The sequence below is a fragment of the Chrysemys picta genome, chromosome 17, assembly GCF_011386835.1.
Source record: "Chrysemys picta bellii isolate R12L10 chromosome 17, ASM1138683v2, whole genome shotgun sequence".
NCBI lineage: Eukaryota > Metazoa > Chordata > Testudines > Emydidae > Chrysemys > Chrysemys picta.
In genome coordinates, this window is record NC_088807.1 from 2,221,611 (window position 1) to 2,235,478 (window position 13,868).

Consider the following 13,868-nt stretch of genomic DNA (forward strand, 5'->3'; position numbering starts at 1 on the left):
GAATAGGCAGCAGGTTTAATACAAACAGGAAGAAGTATTTCTTCACCCAATGCACAGTCAGCCTGTGGAATTCATTGCCTGGGGATGTTGTGAAGGCCAAAACTATAACAGAGTTCAAAAAAGAATTAGATAAGTTCATGGACGATAGGTCCGTCAACGGCTATTAGCCAAGACGGTCAGGGATGCAATCCAATGCTCTGGGTGTCCCTAAGCCTTTGACTGCCAGATGCTGGGACTGGATGACAGGAGATGGATAACTTGATAACTGCCCTATTCTGTTCACTCCCTTTGAAGCATCTGGCATTAGCCACTGTCTGAAGATAGGATACTGGGCTAGATGCACCATTGGTCTTACCCTGTATGGCCATTCTTATGTTCATGCATAGTACTTTACAGATTAATGTGAGGACCCCAACCCACAATGAGAATCTCAGCAGCACTCCCTTGTGCTTGCATGGAACCCCATGAAAGTCAATGGGGCTCTGCGTGGATGGTTGCATGCACAATTTTAGTTGCTGTATTGGGGCCTACCCATCAGCTTGGAGGAGAGTTTACAATCTCAGTTAAAGGTGACTTGCAGAGGAATTAAAAAACAAACAAACAAACAACTTTGTTTGCTTCTTGATAATGCAGAAAGAAGGCTTGACAAATTTTGCTTCACGGTTTGCATTTTACATGAAAAATCTAGGTCCTGGTACAATCTACAGTGACTAGAGATTTAATGAAATTATGACACCAAAAGAGGTTAAGAGAATGTAAAAGTTGAGCAGTTGAGAAGGGAAGCAATGCTATTTAAGCCACTTTGTTTATTTTTGTTAACATGTATTTACCTTCATTGACTGATTAAATATTTTGGAGAAATAAAGAGACGAACTGTCAACAATGCCTTAAGTTAATGGGACTGAGCTCACAAATGTCCCCAAGACACCCTCTATTCTCAGGAAATCCTCCTACAAAAACACTAGGAAACTAGACTTTACATTTCTGATATTTCTAAGGTCAAAAACACAGAGAAACAAAAAGCAAACTTAAAAAGAAAAGTCCTTTGAGGTCTCCGTAAAGATAAAAGCAATACATGTAGGTGAACAACTCCAAGTGGAGTTAAGGGACTGGAGGATGAATGTGACAACAGCAAGACTGTGTCCTAGTTTAGGCAATACATGTAGCTTGAGCGCGTAAACATAATTGATTACAATGACTGTCTTATTTATAATTGAGTAGAGGTTTCTGTAGGACATTTACATATCTTGTCTCTACAAGATTTCAAAGGTCCTACTGGCATTTATCTTTCCGAACGCATAGAGAAGGAGCATTATAACTCTTTTATTAGCTTTGCATTGTTGTTGCTGATGGCCATCATATTGCTAAGAATCATAGATTATAAGGCCAGAAGATACCATTAGGATCATGTACTCCCTACCTCACTTCATGATGCAGGCTGTTGGTTTTACCCAATGATTCTTCCATCTAACCCATCAACTTGTTGAAGCACACCATCACTTCTAAGAAAGACATCCAATCTTGATGTAAAGACTCCAAATGATGGAGAATTTACTACAACCCTTGGTATTTTGGGATGTTAAGGGGAACACTATGGATAGAAAAATATTCCCACCCTCATTTGTTGACACTTGAATTTGTGATGGGCATATACCAGAAAGGTTTGGCATTTCCTGGCCATAAATGTCACCTTGTAATGCTAAAAATAAAAAGTAGAGCTGCAGAGGGAAGGGCTAAACTAATAGGAAATGCAATATAAAGACCAAATTCTCTTGCATGTTTCTCTCAGTTCAATTTCTAGGACTGTAGAACAAGTCCCATGACATCTGAATGTACTAATGCATAATATTAACAGCAGTTTTTAATTATTTTTTGAAGATTCATACACAAAGATACTCCCTACATAAAACAAAAAGACTTGGTTGAAGGAGACAATCAACGGAGATCCAGATTCACAGAGGCCAAGAGTCAGCAATACAAACTAACCTTCCTCTTAATTTCTCAGGTAACGAACTGCATGTCTGAAGAGTTAAATAAAACAATAGGACACAATACAAAACTGTGCTCCTTTATCCCCACAGCTAACAACAAGGACAGTCATTTAGCTGTACAGAAAAAGCAGCCAACAAACTGTACAGTACCCACAAGTACTACCTTCTTAATTTAAAAAGTGACTATTTATAGCACACTGGTGGGGAGATCCATAAAGCATATGGAGGCACTGATAAGCACCTAGACATTCTAATGTTTATCCAAAGCCTCTTGGTTTTACAGCTCTTGTGGAAACTGGCTTTTCAGTGATTTCCAATACTTCATGCTTGTTTTCGGGCTGGAAATGCTGAAAGAACTGCTCCTCTCATGGTATTCTGAAACTTTTGCTATTTGCCTGAACCTAGAAGGGCAGGGACATCATGAAAATGAAACAAAATGGGGGGGTAGGAGGGAGTATAAAAATTATCCAAACTTTTTGTCCTGCATCAAAAAAGGTTCAGTTCAAGTTTGCAGTGAAATTTAAAAAGGGTTGACTTACTTGTTCTTACAGCCTTATTTACAGACACTTGCTGTCATTTACTCAACATGCTTATTTTAAACCCTATCCCACAGATCTTTACAGTAGCCAGTAAAAGGAAAATGTGTCCTTGCTTACCTGAAAATTTCCTTTCGTCAAGTAATAAGGTCCACAGATCTGTTACAATGGGTACTTCAACCTCCTTGCAGATTGGGGACAAAGCCAGACCTGTCAGTCCCTGGCAGCAGGCAAATGCCCCACATCCAGACGAGATAGCTTTCACATCTACTTTCTTACATTACAGATTGTGTTAAATATACTTTGAGGAAAAAGCATAACAATTTCTTCTACTCCAGAGCATGGTAATTTTCATCTAAGGACAACAAATCCAAATCCTTGAATGTCCATTTCCATCTCTATTATGAGTGATCGTTTGTCTCTGGTGTGGGTCGGGTCTGTGAGACTTCTTACTCGAAGGAAATTTTAAAGTAAGCACAGATAAACTGTCCTAATCTTCTTCAGACTAAGGACCATAGATCCATTACAATGGGATTTTCATAGTAGTGTGCCTTCAGGGTGGGAAGCGGGATCATCCTTTAAATGTGGACATCCAGCTGATGGCCATATGGCCATCTAGCAGATCTCAAAAGAGGAGACATGTCTACTCTGACCTAAGACTTTCCATGCTCTTAAGGACTTGACTTACATGCTTAACCAAAGGAAGAATATTTCTTGAAATTTACCTAGGGAATGAATTCTGTGACAGTTATGAGGCCCACCTGCCTGAATTAAAAGTACAACACTGAGTCTCATTAGAAAAAGCCGCCAATGGAAAGCCTGCTCTAATGGATAGAAAGTATAATGACATCTCCGGGAGAGGTTCATTCCAGGCAAGGCTGTAAGGAGCAGAATGAGGTTCCAAGGTTGTGCTCTATGACCTTGCAGAGTTGGAATAAGGTTGATGACCTAAGGAAGCAATTAATGTTGGGATTTGTACAAACTTTTTTTTCTTGAATATGCTGAGAACATTATACTATAGATACTACCTTTTTGCTAGGCCACTCATTCATCCACAATAAAACCTTCCAGGAGAAACTCAAGGCTATGTTTCATTGGTATAACATGGTAATTAAATGGTGAACTTTGCACCAGCCAGTAGAATAGATTCTATCTGTTGACTTCTCTTTTGGAGTTCATGATAGCAATAATCACTTCATCCAAGCATTTATTTTCAAATCTGTCTGGTCCCAGATGGAGGATTGGTTTTGAAATTCCAAACCTCCTTTGAGAGACAGCGACATCTAAAGACCCAACGCTAGGTTCATCAGGCCCGAGAGACAAAGCCTTTTCAGCCAGAAAGGCATACCTGGTATCACTGTTGCTCTCTCATTCCTATCTTTTGTATTATCTTGGGGAGGACTGGAAAAGGTGGGAAGACATATAGTGGAGGCCTTGCCCAGCTTTGCGAGAGGTCATTCACCCCCTGATCCTGACACTCAGACAGGCTGAAAGGGCACTTTATTTATTGTTTCCAGATGCAAAGAAGTCGATCACCAGCTCACTAAACTGACTTATGATGAGCAACATACTTCTGGGTGTCAGAGCCACTCTGCTAATCCAACTTCTGCCAGGTAAGCCTTGGAGTTCTCCCCACTCTGGTGCAATGTACACAGATAGGATTGTGTTCTTCCCAGTTATTATGAAAACGATCAGAAATGTTGACTGTTGCCACCAAGAAGTCATCTCGTCTGTTATCCATGGAGGGCAGTGTTATCAGAGATCAATAAACCACTGTGTTCCAGCTGGTGGGTGCTGCTGGGCTCTCTCTTCCTGGTTCCCATTCCCTGAACTGAACCAGAAGGATCCCTTCAAAATACCGGATTCTCTGCATTCACTAGTTGTGGGAGTGTAGAATATACAACTGGAGCTAGTTTTCTGCCCATGACTAAGATAGAGTGAGATGAAGAGGAGATACCCAGAATTAGTGGCAAGGTTTCATATGACCTCTGGACCACTGAAGCTCTCCATAAAACATAAGAATTGTCTGAGGATGGTGAAATGGGATTGTTCTGAAGACGAGCCTCCTTCAGGAATTTTATTGGATGTTACAGACAAGGCCCTGCTCTGCTTGTTCCCAGTTCTCAGAGATTAGAAATAGGATGGAGAGCAGGCTGTAATGCTCCAGTCAAAGTATATACTGGATTATTTCATTTGTGTCAAGGCCTTTCCATGGGTTGCTGAGACTGGGAATGGGACAAAACTTTTCCTGAAATTCTTGCACTGCTCCCAATTTGGACAACGTCCAGTGACCTTAATTGATGAAAGCACTTTTGCTCCCAAATTGAAAGAGCCTGGCACCAATCAGGGGTCTACTACAGACAGGGCTCGTTGGGAGACCTTTAGATAGCCCTGAGGCAATAGAGGACAGCTAATGACCCTGCACTTGTTCTAGCTACCACTTGCACAGAGGCATTTTCTCATGTTGCAAAATTCAGACTCCTTCAACTTGCCATATGACCTGTATTCCTTCCTATAGTTCCTGGCAGGAGTCAGGATTGTAAATCAACTTCTCCTATCACTCTGAACAGCCTCAGCTTTTCATCAAGTTTCCCACTGTATTGCCAAGATAGCCATGGGATAAACAGATCTGAATCCCTCTTTCTCTCTTTCCTTCCAGGGAGAAGCCCTGAGACCATAGTATTTTTAGGCTGAGAGGAACCATACTCGCAATACGGTCTACCTACATTAAACACTCCTTGTGAAAGCATGCGGGGGCATTCAGGGTTTCAGATGATAGTTCATATTTGTTTGTTTATTTCGTTTGGCCCGATGCCCCCGGAGACATTTTATATCCAAAGGAGGGGGCTGAGATTGTCTGCCTGGGCTTGGCTATCTGTGAAGGGCTTGTATAGTGAACAGGCCACTCTTACAGGTAAAAATCGCCTGGGATACAAATTGGGATCCCCTGAGGTCAGGGGGACACCTGTTATTGAAGCAGCAATAGGGGGAGGGGGCTGTGCCTGAAGGACCCTTACTGCACTCTCCGGTGTTGGCAGCACTTGTGCTATGTCCAGTGCCCTCCACCCATGATTCAAGCGGAAGGGGAAGCAGAGAAAGAGAGAGAAAGGAGGCTGAGTTCCACAGTCAGAGGCGTGGCTGCTGGTGCGGGATATATACAGGCTGCTATTCTGGCTTCACTCCCCTTACGGAGATGGAGGAGAGGGAGCTGCTTGCCCCACAGCTAGGTCTTTCCAACCCTGCCTGGCTCATTTCCTGCCTGGAAAAGCCATGGCGACCCTTCCCCACAGGGGTGTGTGTGTGTGTGTGTGTGTGTGTGTGTACACGCATGCTCAAAAATCAAACGTAGCAATGGGAATCAGATGGACACATTACTGAACTGAATTTTTAGTCGAAAAATTTGAAGTAAAGTTTAGAATTTTCCTCAGCAAAACTCTGCAGCACGGAGGGGAGCCGCAGGCCTCTGTAGGTAAAGAAAAGTCTGGAGACAAGTTGAAGAGGCAGGGCATTCCCCAGCTACCAGTGACTGACAGCTCTGGTTCTTTCCCAACCTGCAAGGAGACCGAAGTACCCATTGTAACAAATTTGTAGACTTTAGCACAAGAAACAAATGTCAATGTAGAACTTTAGTCAAATGTTACATGGAAATTAACAATATGATATTCACCCCAATTCTTTTGCGTGACATGGCAGCAGGAATATTCTTCCAGGAATACAAATAAGAACTAGCTAAGCAAGACTTCTTAATCATGAATCTACATTGGCACTGATCAAATTAATTTTTTTTAAAGATGTGCTCAATAACACCCTTTTCAAGATCGTTCCCAAATTTTCCTTCAACAACTGACTAGTCTATAACTTATGATGACTTGTTTTTAATAATGGAGTTATGTCTGTCACTCACAAATCTGACACGATATCTGTGAACTGCAAGTGTTATGACTGAAACTCTTTTGGAAGTGATGAATATTTTCTGGACCAATTATTTTACCTGCCTGAAGAAAAAAATGTTCAGGTCTTCCGTTTAGCATTTGCTTAATCACACATTACTACATATGGCTAACAACTCTCAAAATTGTACCATGTAATTTGATCTCAAAGATAAAAAACAAAGTAACTGTTTAACAAATCTACCATTTACTTATCCGCCGTCTTCAATTTCCCATTGCATTTATTTTAGTAGGTAGGTTTTCTTCCTGCTTTAGTTTCTCTCATGTATGAGTGCATCTGAAAAACCCTATATTGTGAGATAAAATGTTAGCTTTAGTTCATCATTCAGTATTTCTTTTTGCTCTGCTAATGATGCTTTTGACTTACTTTTGCTTATTTGATTAGTCAAACCCTCCTCACCAGATTTTATTTAACAATAAAACAAAGCCTTCTAATAGGATTCTTTATACCCACCTTGGTTGCTCTGGTTTCTTTTTACACTTAACTATGATGTATTCCAATTGCAATTTTTCCAACTTTGGGAGGGGTTAAATTTGGTTCGTGGGAGCTGAGGGACTAAGAGCACTGCTCAAGGCCAGGCATACTCTAGAATGGTGAAGCTCAATAAAAGCCTTCTCTACCTCGGGCAGTGCACATCAGTCTTCTTGATGCTCTCGAGGAGAGCCTATTAATCAAGCCCAGTTCAGCTATGTCTTCACTAGGGTATTTTACAAAAAGATTCCCATGCTGTAAGCACTAGTTCAAATGAACAGGTGTTTGCAACAGCAGGAAGTTGTATCAAATTACCTACTGGTCATACATTTAAACACATCCTATATTAACTTTTAGCACAGAGCCATTAGGTAGATCCTGGCAAAGCACGTTTTGAAGTTTTCAGCTTAGAATGGTGAAACTGAGGAATTTGTTCTGAAAACCTCAAATCTGGCATCATGCCACTCCTAGGCAAAGCCTTTTTTGTTACTGGGTCTGGAAAGGGATTTTTTTTTCCTGTGCTCAGATCTGCACTGCAGCTGTGATCTGGGCAGGGTTTAAAGGCACTGTGATATGAAACCCCCCAATGTGATCCTGCTAATAAAAAAAAAATCAGAACTAAAGGAAAATAAGATTCAGCTGCTTAACATATTGTATACTGAGGATAAGACTACGTATATCTCACTTCCATAGAAACAGAGGAGAGGAAATCAGTACTTCTAAGAGACTGAGCTTTGTATGTTTAGATGGTATGGCTTTAACACTTATGAATCCTCTTTACACAAGTATTTTTAGGATGGGAAAGGTGTATCCTTAAGATCATAGGAAATTCCAAAGGACTGCTGGACCAATTTCTATTAACAAGAATATAATTTAAAAACAACCCTTGCCCTCTGAAGTTTACCTTGTTTTACAGCGCCAAGAACAGGCTACAGTAATAATGACAACTGTATTTATTCAGGGCCTTTAACCTAGAAGGATCCCAAACCTCTAACAGACTGCATCACTCACCCACCACTGAAACGCAGCCACATGTAGAGCAGAACACGACAGCCATGCTGTACCAACACCACAGCACAGCAGGGGCCAAAAAAGTAACTTCCACATTTGAAATCACAAGGGTCAATTTTTCTTTTTAGAAAGGTAATATGTAATTACCTAAATTGAAATTCAAGGCGGTAATGGGATTGATACCCCTATTTCTATGAAAACTACCATGGGAACGTCTAATCCTCACAGATCAGTTTTATAGATCATTCAGGAAACAGTCCCCCATCACTCTGCTACAGCACTTATTGGGAGCTGACACAAAAGGAAGAGGTTCCCTTACTGAATCACAAACATTGCTTCTTCCAGGACTTTTGGTGTTTCTTTGAGCTCTCCCATCCAAGTACTCACTAGGCCCACTCATGCTTAACATATTAGATATGACATGATCACAGCCCGAGCTAATATAAATGTAACAACTGAGTAGTAAGGTACAGGGATCAAAATGGATTGCAGTAACAAGCCTAAACAGCTGCTGTGTAATATCCTTAGTACTGCACAGCGCCCACTTGGTAGTTCCAAGGGAAACAACTGTAAGCTCACAATAGCATTACTGTGCTGTCTCTGAACTTGGGGGACACCGCTGGATATAATCTAGTAAACAAAAAGTCTGCAAGCTGGGGTAGAGCTGAAAGATGGGCTTCTCTGCTCACTGAAAAACAAAATTTAAAAAGCTTATTTGCACACACTTATATTTTATGTATTTAGTTACTCTCCAGAAAATTAATGCCTGATTGCGGGTAGAGAATCATTCAGCCCCCACTGTGCTTCTGTCTGATTATTCATATTACCAGATAAAACTCTGCAGTGGGAAGAGGCACATGTTCATAAGAAACAAGTAAGGGGAATACCATAGCTACACAGGAGTAAAAAAAACAGATCATAGAATCATAGGCTTTACGGTCAGAAGGGAACATTATGATCGTCTAGTCTCACCTCCTGCATAACACAGGCCACAAAATCTCACCCACCCACTCCTGTATCAAACCCCTAACCTATGTCTGAGCTAATGAAGTCCTCAAATCGTGGTTTGAAGACTTCAAGGTGCAAAGAATCCTCCAGCAAGTGACCCGTGCCCCATGCTGCAGAGGAAGGCGAAACCCCCCCCCGGGCCGCTGCCAATCTGCCCTGGAGGAAAATTCCTTCCCGACCCCAAATATGGCAATCAGCTAAACCCTGAGCATGTGGGCAAGACTCACCAGCCAGACATCCAGGAAAGAATCTCTGTAGTAACTCAGATCCCATCCCATCTAACATCCCATCACAGACCACTGGGCATATTTACCGCTAATAGTCAAAGATCAATTAATTGCCAAAATTGCCGCTATCCCATCATACCATCCCCTCCATAAACTTATCAAGCTTAGTCTTGAAGCCAGATATGCTAATTTCCCTAAGGAAGACAGGACCTCTGATAGATTCATACCGTAGGTTAAACAGACAGATTACATTTTTTAAAGGCTTTTTTTTTTTTTAAATATTCCAAAACAGGGTAGAAGTTTATGACGTTTTTAAAATGAGAGAGGTTATCAGAATTATGGTTTTAGCAAAATTTGGGAAAATTACCAATTCTAAGGTCCTGAGAAATCTAAGCTGCCAATTCTCTGGTTTCTCTGCCAGAACGAGTGTCATCCACTGACCCCAACATTTCCCTCCCTTGTTCACTTTGCAATTGTGTGTCAAATACCAGACTCCCAGGAACAGAGTGCCCCGTATAGTATACATGTTAAGTGTGGTGGTACACTCCACTGAATTCCTGCTTCTCACCATGCAGTGACTATGCTAAAGACAGGATTCAGAGGGGCTGTCTAATGGAGAACCACAGGGAGTAGATGGAGGCTGTAAGAACTGTAATGAAGTGTTAATAGCACACACAGAGGCACTAAAAGCTGCAAAATTAGCCTTCTTGGTGTTCGAAACATGGGACCATGAGACTTCATCTGATGCCACGGACTCTCATCTATAAAATCAGCACAGGGAAATTTAGCACAGAACGACAGCAAATTATTTCTGCGTTTGAAAGAGCTATTCACAATGGGGAATTCTTTGCAACACATACCTCCCCCCATACCAACAATTCCTCAACCTGTGGAATTATATTTGTTTTTGCCCTTTGTTTTATTTGTTTAAATTATCTATTTATTTTTCAATAAGCACTAGTGTAATCATGGCTGCAAAAGTCACTGCAGCGGACATGGTCCTTGCTCTGAGGAGCTTACTATATATATTACAAACACAGATGGTAAAGACCCAAGCCAGACATTGCTAGAATAGAACATAATGCCAATTTGAATTTTATAGCACCTTCTATCCCAAAGCATTCTGAAGTGCTTTACAAATGGATTTACATGATACATACAGAAACTGCTTCACCTGCCACTAATGTGCAGCCACCTCTGGGGGGAAATCAGGCAGCTGTTATCAGTGTGCTGCAAGAGCACATAACAATTTAGGGCAGGAAGTGAAAAAGGATCATGCAGCCAACTGTAAGGAGAATTTAGCAAGGCAGAATGGAATTACCAAGCATGAAAAATACCATGGTATTATTATTGGCCGAAACTGGCCATGACCATAGTTTTACATCACAACAAAAGAATCTAAAAATAGATATATTTAAGCAGTAGATACCCAAAATAGGTATTAATAGGGCTATTCTAACATTGCTACTCAACGCTGGAAATTATAGTGAGTGCTATCAAATGAATGTGAATGATCTGTTTTCATAGGTAGCAGGGAGGATTTTGCGGCTCTTTACTGCACCTATTCCCTTCACACAAAGGTGCATCTTGACAGTAAATACAGTGGCACAGGTTCATTTTAGCTGGGACAGATGTTGTCCATTGCATTTGCACATCAAATGAAATCAGCCAGCGAAGTCTACACATTTACATCATTTTCTGGTCCACCAGAAAATCAAATATCAAAGATCACTGAATAAAGGAACCTCCCGTGGAGGACACTTTGGAGCAAAGCAGCCTGACATGACTTCCTTCCCCAACCTCTCAGGATTCATAGGTTATCGAGTTCTGTTTTAGACAGAGTTGTACACACTTTAAACACAATCACGTTTCAACATTACAGATACAATAAAAGCAAATCGTTGCTCATATGCTAATTAAATAAAAAGTTCTAGACACAGATTAAACTTTGCTTGCTCCAGATGCATCACTGTTAGCAATGCTTTGAAACGGGGACTGCAGGCACTTGGCTAAAAGGATTGAAAGATGTGTCCGGTTTGATTGTAGTTTCTGTAAGCACTTTCACATTCTTGATTTAAATGCTATTTTCAAGCATATTGGTGGAAGAAAAAAAAAAATAGGAGAGATTAGCCTGATTTTCAAAAATGCCAACCACCCACAAATCTCACTGAAGCTAATGTCAACTGCAGGTGCTATGCCACTGAAGATCAGGCCAGAAGATCTTGTGGTTAAGACACAGGAGTGGAAAGCAGGAGACAGGTTCTGACCTGAATATACCTCAAACTTCCAACATAGTCTTGGATAAGTCCTGTTGTCTCTGTGCCCGTTTCTCATCCATAACATGGGGCCAGTACTCCTAAAGCACCTCATACGGATGATGTGAGGTAGGGACGTAAATATCCATTAAAAAAGTTAACGGTTTAAACAATTAAAATTATGTTGTTTAATCGGTTAACCAATTAAAGAGTGAGCGTCTGGGGCCGGTGGGCCAGTGTGGCTGGGGCTGGGGTCGGTGGGCCGGCTCAGGACTGGGGCTGCTCCAGCAGGCCCCAAGGCTGGGGGTTAACGGTTAGGGTCGGTTAACTGGTAAGACTAATGCTTACCGGTTAACCAGTTAACTGTTTAGTATTTTACATCCCTAATGTGAGGCTGAATTAGTTAATAATTGTAAAGGGCATTGAGATCCTCAGATAGAAGGTGTTAGAGCAGGATGAAGCGTTACTAATGATTAATTTGGGCAAAGTTTTACTTATTAGAATTTTGTGACTTTCTAGAGCAGTGGTTCTCCAGCTTTTAAGTTCTGTGGCTCACATCATAAGACTGAGCAAGTGTCTCATGAACCAAACACCCCAAATCTCGCTAGCCTGGTTCTCACAATGTTTCATTCTGAGAACAAGCAAGATACGCAGTGTTATCGTAGCTGAGTTGAGTCCCAAGATATTAGCGAGACAACATAGGTGAGATATTATCTTTTATTGGACCAGCTTCTGTTGGTGAGAGAGAGAGAAGCTTTCGAGTTTACACAGAGCTCTTCCTAAGGTCTTGGAAATGTACTCAGAGGGTTGGTCTACACTGCAGTTAAAAACCCGCAGCTGGCCTGTGCCTGCTGACTCAGGCTTGTGCGGCTCAGGGTGTGGGGCTGTTTAATTGTAGTACAGCGTTCTGGGCTCAGGTTAGATCCTAAGCTCGGGGACCCTGTGAGGTGGGAGGGTCCCAGAGCTCGAGCTCCAACCCCAGCCTAGAAGTCTACACTGCAATTAAACAGCCCCACAGCCCGAGCCCCGTGAGAGTGAGTCAGCTGGCATGGGCCAGACATGAATGTCTAATTCTTCTCTGGTGAAGTGTCCTTGTTTGGTGAAGGCCATTTTAAGTATGTAAAAGTGTATATCCTCGGAGCATATTCTGTGGTATCTGAGTGCTTGATTGTAGATAACAGATTTCTTGGGGTGCTTGGAGTGGTTACTGAATCTGTGAAGGTAGGTGTGGTGCTCCGTGGGTTTATTGTATACCGTTGTTTGTAAGGTTCCATTGCAGATGCTGATGATGGTGTCCAGGAACTTGATGCTAGTGTATTAATGTTCCCACATGGGAGATCATCAGACAGTTACAACGCATACTCAACGGAGACCATGTCCTGAAAGAAATCTTTCCTGAACCTCCTCTTCTGTTCTTTAAACAACCCCCCCAACCACTCCCAGCTCATTATCAAAAGCAAGCTCCCTACCAACCAGGACACACCAATTCAAAGGAGCACCAGATCCTGCCAAAACGACAGATTCAAAACCGGTAGACATATCTCCGCTGGTACAAAGGTCAAGAGGCCTCACAACACACCTTTCAAGATCCATGGGTCCTACACACGCCTAGTGCTACATGTGGTGTATCTCATCCAGTGCACTAAATGCCCCAACAACAACTTTATGGGTGAAACGAGGCAAACTCTCACAGAAAAAATGATAAAAGACAAAAATGCCATATCACCTCTGGGTGAACACTTTCCCCAAAGTGATCACTCTATATCTGACCTCTCAGTCCTCATCCTCAAATGAAGCCTGCAGAATACCTTCAAAAGATGAGCCTGGGAGCTCAAATTCACAACTTTGCTAAATACTAAGGGTACGTCTATACTTACTTCTTGGTCCGGATGTAAGCGATCGATCTTCTGGGATCGATTTATCGCGTCTTGTCGAGACGCGATAAATCGATCCCGGAAGTGCTTGCCGTCGACGCCGGTTCTTCAGCTCAGCGAGAGGAGTACGTGGCATCGACGGGGGAGCCTGCCTGCCGCGTCTGGACCCGCGGTAAGTTCGGACTAAGGTACTTTGAATTCAGCTACGTTATTAACGTAGCTGAATTTGCGTACCTTAGTCCGAAGTGGGGGGTTAGTGTGGACCAGGCCTAAGAATCATAGCCTGAATAAAAACACGGGATTTATGGTTTACTCTAACAACCTGTAACCCACTTAATCCCCCCTCTCCAGTTTGCCCCAATCACTGGAGAGGTGTTAAGGGGACACTTCACCTTGAATGGTCCTTGGAAATACGTGTTAACTACTTATGCTAAACGATCTGTTCCACCTTGTATTTAGCTGTGACACTCTGAGTACATTTCCCAGACCTGAAGACGAGCTCTGTGTAAGTTTGAAAGCTTGTCTCTCTCACCAACAGAAATTG

General features: G+C 42.0%; 1 protein-coding gene across 8 annotated transcripts in view; it reads right to left on the bottom strand.

Annotated features, from left to right (window-relative positions):
* BICRA (BRD4 interacting chromatin remodeling complex associated protein) overlaps positions 1 to 13,868 on the bottom strand; it is a 128,798-nt gene that overhangs the window by 47,144 nt on the left and 67,786 nt on the right. For 5 of the 8 annotated variants that reach the window (XM_065571855.1, XM_042861088.2, XM_042861084.2 and 2 more), the window contains one exon: positions 6,662 to 6,764. The exons of 2 other annotated variants lie outside the window; for them this stretch is intronic. The gene's annotated coding sequence lies outside the window, so the exon portion shown is untranslated. Of the gene's footprint in view, positions 1 to 2,647; positions 6,628 to 6,661; positions 6,765 to 13,868 lie in introns of those variants that run through there. One more of the 8 variants, XM_042861087.2, reaches the window with a different exon arrangement.